This window comes from Myotis daubentonii, chromosome 3, assembly GCF_963259705.1.
Source record: "Myotis daubentonii chromosome 3, mMyoDau2.1, whole genome shotgun sequence".
NCBI classification, from domain to species: Eukaryota; Metazoa; Chordata; class Mammalia; order Chiroptera; family Vespertilionidae; genus Myotis; species Myotis daubentonii.
Window position 1 is genome coordinate 59,075,726 of NC_081842.1, and position 8,967 is coordinate 59,084,692.

The window sequence follows — 8,967 nt, forward strand, 5'->3', positions numbered from 1 at the left end:
AATGGTAAATATGAATACATGTAAAAAGTCATTGTCTTCATAAAACAGCACTAACAGGAATGTCCAGTTTGGGAAATAAAATAAGATTGAAATGAAATATTGAAAATGAACCATGTAAAATGGTGGAGGGATGACTACAGTTAAAGGGGTTTAAAATCATTGTGTTGTTCAAGAGATTAAAGTTTCTTATACAGATTAAAATTTAAGGACAGACACTATAAGAAGAGAAATAAAGTGTCTAACTTCTAAATAGCAGACCAAAAAAAAGGAATTTAGTTTTGGGTTCAATTCTTGGTCAGGGCACATGCCCAGGTTGCAGGTCTCATACCTGGTCCTGGCAAGTACTGAAAGTAACCAATAGATATTTCTCTCTTACTTTGATCTTTCTCTCGCTCTGTTCCTCTCCCTAAAATCAATGAAAGCACACTCTCAGGTGAGAATTTTTTTAAAGGAATCCTATCTAATAAAGAGGGAATATGCAAATTGACCATCACGCTGTAACACAAGATGGCTGTGCTCACAGCAAAGGCCGAGTTCCCATAGGAGCCTTAACGAGCAATCAGCAGGGACCTCAGGCGTGGCGCTGGGCCGGGGCAGGGGACCTGAGGCTGCTCCCCTCACCTGGTGGGGCTTGACAGGGGACCTCAGGCTGTGCCCCCTGCCCCAACGCCAGACTGGGGGACCTCAGGCCGTGCCCCCCGCAGGGCTTGACGGGGGATCTCAGACCATGCCCCCCGCCCCGGTACCAGGCCATGGGACCTGAGGCCACGCCCCCCACCCAGCGGGGCTTGATGGGGGAACTCAAGCCGCACCTCCCACCCCAGCGCTGGGCCAGGACACCTGAGACCATGCCCCCCACCTGGCAGGGCTTGATGGGGACCTCAAGGCGTGTCCCTTGCCCCAGCCTGGGCCAGAAGACCTCAGGCCTCGCCCTCCACCCTGGTGCCAGGCCAGGTGACCTGAGGCCGCACTCCCCACCTGGCAGGGCTTGAAGGGGGTGGGGCCGACTGGGTATGGATCTAGCCCAATGGGGGTGGGGCCAGCCGGGTCTGAGTATCACGCAATTTCAAGGTGCATGTGGATGGGCGGGGACTTGACTCTGGTTCCATGGCTCGCCCCAGACTCTGACAGGAGGAAGATTTTCATATACATTTTGCTAATTTTCTTTCATCCCTGACACTTCTATTATAGAGAAAGGACAAATAGCAATGTTAAAATATTTTCTCTAATTAATTCCCTTTTAATGTGCATGAATTTTGTGCACCGGATCACTAGTCCTATATAATAAAAGCCTAATATGCAAATTGTCCCATCGGATAGGAGTTCGACCTGGAGACCAGGAGTTAGACTGCTCGCTATGACATGTGCTGACTACCAGGGGGTGGCGCAGAACATGGTGGGCGTCGGCGCTGTGACCTCTTGCCTGCTACCTGGGGACAGGGGTGATGGGGATGGAGGTGCAGTGAGAATGTGGGGTGCCTGCTGAACTCACTCTCACTCCCCCTGCTACCCTCCCCTGGGACACTAGTGTGCCGGGGAAGCCCCTGCACTCAGGTGCCAGGCACCCATGAGGAGCCCACCCCATACCTGCGTGGCCTCTTTTGGGTGAGCCGGGCCACAGCCGCCGGGACCACAGGGGCTAGTTGGGCTCCCCGTGGGTTCACACAGGAGTGCACTGCCCACCTGACTTCCATGCAGCGCCACTGGGTTGCCCAGAGGCCCACGCTGCATCCCGGCCCACAGCGTCTGGCCACACTCACCACATCTCCATGTGGGGACTTGGGCACAGTGACTCAGGCAGAGGGGGACGTGCAGGGGCCCGGGGGCCCAGAGGTCAGCTGGGACCTGTCCTTCCACACCAGATGCTCACACTTCAATCGCCAGCCAGGCCTAGGGACCGCACCTGTGCACGAATTTCATGCACCAGGCCTCTAGTTTTAAAAATAAACATAAAAACAGCTAGAAAAGTAAGGAAGGGAGATAACAGAATCAGGAAAATAAGTGAGATAAACAGCATGAAATGTTAGAAGTAATTCCAAATATGTAAGTGACCATACTATGTGTAATTTGGACTAAAATTTCTTTTTTTTATTTTTTTTATTTATTGCTTAAAGTATTACAAAGGGTATTACATATGTGTCCATTTTATCCCCCTGCCCTAGATAAAATTTCTAGTTAAATCATAGACTGATAGATTGGCTTTTGGAATCCAACTACATACTGTTTAGAGGCGATATAAAAAGCATTAAAATACATAAAGATTTAAAATAAAAAGATAGAAAAATGCAATTACCAAAAATACCAAAAGAAAGCTGGTGTACCTTTATTAATAACAACAAAATAGACCTTTAGTTAAAAAGTGTTATTAGGAGCCTGTCCAGTATGGCTCAGCGGTTGAGTGTTGAACTATGAACCAGGAGATCATGGATTAATTCCCCATCAGGGAATATGCCTGGTTGTGGGCTTGATCCCCAGTGTGGGGTGTGCAAGAGGCAGTCAATCAATGATTCTCTCTCAACATTGATGTTTCTATCTCTCCCTCTCCCTTCCTCTCTGAAATCAATTAAAAATGTATATTTTAGCTCTGGCCGGTTTGGCTCAGTGGATAGAGCTTTGGTCTGAAGGGTCCTGGGTTCGATTCCAGTCAAGGCACATGCCCAGGTTGTGGGCTCGGTCCCCGGTGGGGAGCCTGTGGGAGACAGCCAATCGATGATTCTCTCTTATCATTGATATTTCTCCCTCTCTCTTCCTCTCTGAAATCAATAAACATATTTAACATATATATATTTTTTTTTTTATAAAAGTGTTATTACGAATAAAAATGACTTCTGATAATAACAAGACTTCTGTATGCTATTAATAACATAGCCCCAATCTATATATATCAAGCAAAAACTGACAGAATTATAGGCAAAACTGATAACTCCACTATGAGAAGTTTAACGTAGCTCTCTGAATAACTAGATCAGTGTGGTTTTAAAAATAATAATACTATAGAAGATTTGGATAACACAATTTTTAGCTAATGTACTTATTAGAACGCTCCACCCAATAATTAGAGAATATACATTCTTCTCAATTAAACACTGAACAGTTATATATACTAACCATATTCTAAGTTCAACAATTTTAAAGACATTTTTCAACTGGGCTGTGTTCTCTGGCCATCATCCACGGTGCTATTAACTTAGAAATCAATAAAAAATAATAGCTTAAAAATAAATGTTTGGGGATTAGCTACACAATTCAAAATAACACTTCATAGGTCACGAAAATGTAACAAATTAGAAAATAGAAACAAATTCTAATGAAGCTATACAGTTTGAGACATTAAAGCTAAAATAGTGCTTAAATTATTCATATCCTTAAAGCTTATATTAAAAAATAAAGGTAGGCTCTTTCCCATCTTGCAAGATGGCGGGTGAAAAGACTGAGAAGCCAGATACTAAGGAGAAGAAACCTGAAGCCAAGAAGAAGGCCGATGTCAGCGGCAAGGTTAAGGCCCCTAAGAAGGGGAAGCACCACTGCAGCCAAAACCCAGTCCTAGTCAGAGGAATTGGCAGATACTCCCGGTCGGCTATGTATTCGCGAAAGGCCATATACAAGAGGAAGTATTCGGCCCCTAAATCCAGGATAGAAAAGAAAAAGAACGAGAAAGTTCTTGCTACTGTCACAAAACCAGTTTGTGGCGACAAGAATGGTGGTACCCGAGTGGTTAAACTCACAAAATGCCTAGATATTATCCTACTGAAGATGTGCCTCGAAAGCTGCTGAGCCAGGTAAGAAACCCTTCAGTGAGCATGTGCGGAGATTGCGGTCCAGCATCACTCCTGGGACCATTCTGAGCATCCTCACTGGGCGCCACGGAGGCAAGAGGGTGGTTTTCCTGAAGCAGCTGGGCAGTGGCTTGCTACTTGTGACTGGACCTCTGCCCCTCAATCGAGTTCCTCTTCGTAGAACACACCAGAAATTTGTCATCGCCACCTCCACCAAAATTGATATCAGTGTTGTGAAAATCCCCAAACATCTCATGGATGCTTACTTCAAGAAGAAGAAGCTGCGCAAGCCCAGACACCAGGAGGGTGAGATCTTTGACACAGAGAAAGAGAAATATGAGATTACAGAACAGTGCAAGGTTGACCAGAAAGCTGTGGACTCACAAATTCTGCCAAAAATCAAAGCTGGTCCTCAGCTCCAGGGCTACCTCCGCTCTGTTTGCTCTCACCAATGGGCTTTATCCTCACAAACTGGTGTTCTGAATTTCTTATAAGAACCCGATTAAGTAACTGATACATTAAAAAAATAAAAGTAGCAATTAACCAGTAAGCATCCAATTTAAGGTAAGAAAAGAAAATCAGAATAAACTTGAAAAATAAACACAAAAAATAAGGAAATAGAAAAAAAATACAACATAGAATAAAACCAATAGCTATTTCTTTGTAAAGATTTGAAAAACAGACAAATCTTTGGTAAGACTGATCAAGAAAAAATAATAAAAGGTACAAATAAAGAATTTGAGAAATAAAAAGAGGATATAACTAAAATATATTAGAGATCTAAAGGTAAGACTAGAAATAATTTTATGCTAATAAGCTGAGAATTAGACAAAAATGTAGATTTTCTTAGCAAAATATAACTTACCAAAATTGACTGAAAAAATAAAAAATCTGAATTTTTAACTATGTATAAGTTGAATTAGTAATTGAAAATTTACCAAACAAATAAACAAGTAAATTCAACAGGTTAAATTGATTTTACTAGTGACATTTATGTAAATTGATGCACAAATCCTAACAAAAATATTAACAAATATAATTCAGCTCTGTATAAATAAATAAATCATGGTCAATTTGGGTTTATGTCAGAAATGCAAAGATAATTTAACTTTAGAAAATCTATTAAACTCACCATATAAACATAGTTGACCCTTGAACAACTCCGGAGTTAGGGATACCAGCTTCCTGGCACAGTTGAAAATCCGTATATACTGTAACATGACTCCCAATGGATACCCAAATTCGCAGATGCTCAATTCCCCTATATACAATGGTGTACATCAATGCGTATAGTTGGCCCTCCACATCTGCAGAATCCCAACTGAAGATGGAATACATTATAGGTATTTACTTTAAAAAGTATGCACATAAGTGGACCCATGCAGTTCAAACTCATGTTGTTCAGGGTCAACTGTATATTAAAGAGTATGCTCATTTCAATACATAGAGGAAAATCATTTGATAAACAATTCATAAAATGATGTCTACCAAAAACCTATAACAAGCAGCATATTTTCTGGTAAAACATTAAAATGATTCCCTAAAAAATTAGAAGTGAGACCATGGATGCTTCCTGTACCACTTATATTAAGTAACAAATTAGAGCTCCTGTCAAACACCGTAAAGAACAAACAAACAAAAAGACTGAAAATAGGGAGAAACCAAGATGGCGGCGTAGGTTAACGCAGGAGATCGCTGCCTCGAACAACCACTTCAGAGATATAACTAAAGGACAGAACGGACATCATCCAAAACCACAGGAAGGCTGGCTGAGTGGAAATTCTACAACTAGGAGGAAAGAGAATATCATACCCAGACTCAGAGGAGGCGCAGTGCTGAAGTGAAATACTCAGGTGCGGAGTGCGCGCGTGGCGGAGGGCAAGGTTGTTGTTTTCAATCAGAAGGGAGTTTCAGACTCTGAGATCCAGATCCGGGCGAGTCTCTGGGGAGCAAGACTCAAACGGGAGAAGCGGGACTGTCTGGCTTTGGTCGGAACTCGAAGGCAGCTTTCTCTCCGAGGTTTGCAGCCATTGCTGGGACTCTGAGAGGCAGAGCCCCTGGGGAAGGAACTGAGAGCAGCCATAACTGCTCGCTCCGGCCCGCCCTGTAGATCCCCTGGGACCCGCCCCGCCCAAGCCCTGCGCAGAACCATTTGCCGGATAGCCTCAGGCAAAGGCTAGATTAGCACCGCCTTAGAGATCCAGCACAGAAGCCCTCCCACTGCAGACCCAGCGGACTCTCATAGCCAGTTAGCCTGGAGGTCAACTCACCCCCGGTATTGCCGACATCAATCAAGGCTTAAAGGCAACAAGACTGCACACAAAGACCACTAGGGGGTGTACCAAGAAAGCATAAAAAATGCGGAGACAAAGAAACAGGACAAAACTGTCAATGGAGGATATTGAGTTCAGAACCACACTTTTAAGGTCTCTTAAGAACTGTCTAGAAGCTGCCGATAAACTTAGTAAGGCCTTCGAAAAGACTGGTGAGACCGCCGATAAATGTTGTGAGATCCTCAAGAAATCTAATGAGACCCTCGATGTTATATTGGGGAACCAACTAGAAATTAAGCATACACGGACTGAAATAACGAATATTATACAGACTCCCGACAGCAGACCAGAGGAGCGCAAGAATCAAGTCAATGATTTGAAATGCGAGGAAGCAAAAAACACCCAATGGGAAAAGCAAAATGAAAAAAGAATCCAAAAATGCGAGGATAGTGTAAGGAGCCTCTGGGACAGCTTCAAGCGTACCAACATCAGAATTATAGGGGTGCCAGAAGATGAGAGAGACCAAGATATTGAAAACCTATTTGAAGAAATAATGACAGAAAACTTCCCCCACCTGGTGAAAGAAATGGACTTACAGGTCCAAGAAGCGCAGAGAACCCCAAACAAAAGGAATCCAAAGAGGACCACACCAAGACACATCATCATTAAAATGCCAAGAGCAAAAGACAAAGAGAGAATCTTAAAAGCAGCAAGAGAAAGAAACCCAGCTACCTACAAGGGAATACCCATACGACTGTCAGCTGATTTCTCAACAGAAACTTTGCAGGCCAGAAGGGAATGGCAAGAAATATTCAAAGTGATGACTACCAAGAACCTACAACCACGATTACTTTATCCAGCAAAGCTATCATTCAGAATTGAAGGTCAGATAAAGAGCTTCACAGATAAGGAAAAGCTAAAGGAGTTCATCACCACCAAACCAGGATTATATGAAATGCTGAAAGGTATCCTTTAAGAAGAGGAAGAAGAAGAAAAAGGTAAAGATACAAATTATGAACAACAAATATGCATCTATCAACAAGTGAATCTAAGAATCAAGTGAATAAATAATCTGATGAACAGAATGAACTGGTGATTATAATAGAATCAGGAACATAGAAAGGGAATGGACTGACTATTCTTGGGGGGGAAAGGGGTGTGGTAGATTCTGGAAGAGACTGGACAAAAATCGTGCACCTATGGATGAGGACAGTGGGTGGGGAGTGAGGGCGGAGGGTGGGGCGGGAACTGAGAGGAGGGGAGTTATGGGGGGGGGGGGGAAAGAGGAACAAATGTAATAATCTGAACAATAAAGATTAAAAAAAAAAAGACTGAAAATAAAGAAATAAGAATGTCATTAATCACAGGAAATATAATTGCCTATGGAAAATCCAAGAAAATCTGGAGACAAATGATTAAAATTACCAAAAGCATTCTCCAAAGTTCTAAATAGAAGTTATACATAAATCAATTTCATTCTTATGCATGAGAAACAGTAAATGTAATGACTTCTTTTTACCATTACCATAGCAACAGCAAAAAAAAAAGTAAGGTAACAAAATAAATTTAACAAAAGATCTGTAAAAATTCATGAAATAAAATTATAAAATGTCACTGCAAGACATTAAAGAAGACCTAAATAAATAAAGTGATATATTATACTGCCGGGGTCCAGCCTCAGTGGGCCAGGGGTTCCCAAAGGTGTGGATGGAGTCGGCAAAGAATGTTTTACATGGAGACAGCGTTCAGAACTCTCTAGCTCTCTTTAGTCTCCGTGGATCTTCCTGTGCCTGGCTGAGGCTACAGAGAAAGATCCTGAGGCAAGCTGAGCCTTTATTTTATAGTCAGAGGTAAACAAGGTAGTGGTTTCCATAGTTACACTGTTCTTGTGAGTTTCACTTGTTTTGGCAGCATTTTCTGCACCTCCCACTGCCCATTAGCTACCCAGATAAAATCTAGGGAGTGTTACAAGGTCAAGCCTAATTATGCTAAGAGGACTGTGCCCTCTAAGCTAGGACTTGTTTGTGACTTTGCCAACAGGTCAGTCCGAGGCTTAACCCTATAGCGGCTCCCCACATTATACTAGAGGTCCGGTGCATGAAATTCGTGCACGGGGAGAGGGGGTGTCCCTCAGCCCAACCTGCACCCTCTCACAATCTGGGACCCCCCAGGGATCAGGCCTAAACGGCAGCTGGACATCCTTCTCGCAATCCAGGACCGCTGGCTCCTAACTGCTCGACTGCCCGCCTGCCTGCCTGATTGCCCCTAACAATGCTGCCTGCCTGTCTGATGGCTCCTAACTCCTCTGCCCACCTGTCTGATCGCCCCTAACTGCTCGCTTGTCTGCCTGATTGCCCCTAACCACCTCTGCCTTGGCCTCTGCCATGCCAGCTTCATCTGGAAGGATGTCTGAAAGGTCATTCGGCTGTCTGGTCTAATTAGCATATTGTGCTTTTATTATTATAGACTAGAGGCCCGGTGCACAAAAATTTGTGCACTCGGGGGGAGGGGGGGGGTCCCTCAGCCCGGCCTGTGCCCTCTCGTTATTATAGATTCCCACCCAGAGGAAGACTCAATATAATAGAGATGATTATTTTCCAAAAATTAATCTTATCAATTCAATATAATTTAAAAATCATTCCAGAGTTTCTTCATAAAAATTGATGGAGTAATTGTAAAATTTATATAAAATGAAAAGGTCCAAAAAGAGCCAAACCAGTTTTAAAGAAGAAAAACAAAGTGGAGGTGACTTGACCTACAGTATAGCATGACCTATTATACAGCCACAGTATTTAAATGTGTTATTAGTACACAGGTAGATAAACAGACCAACTAAATGGAACAGGAAGCTCCCAAACAGACCTGTGTTAGTAAGGAAACTTGAGAATACATGTATCTTGTATATATATCTCAAAATA

The 8,967-nt window shown here is 42.9% G+C and overlaps 1 pseudogene; it reads left to right on the top strand.

Moving 5' to 3' along the window:
* Positions 1-3,399: 3,399 nt before the first annotated feature.
* On the top strand, positions 3,400-5,429 carry LOC132230347 (large ribosomal subunit protein eL6-like; annotated as a pseudogene).
* The last annotated feature ends 3,538 nt before the right edge of the window (positions 5,430-8,967 follow it).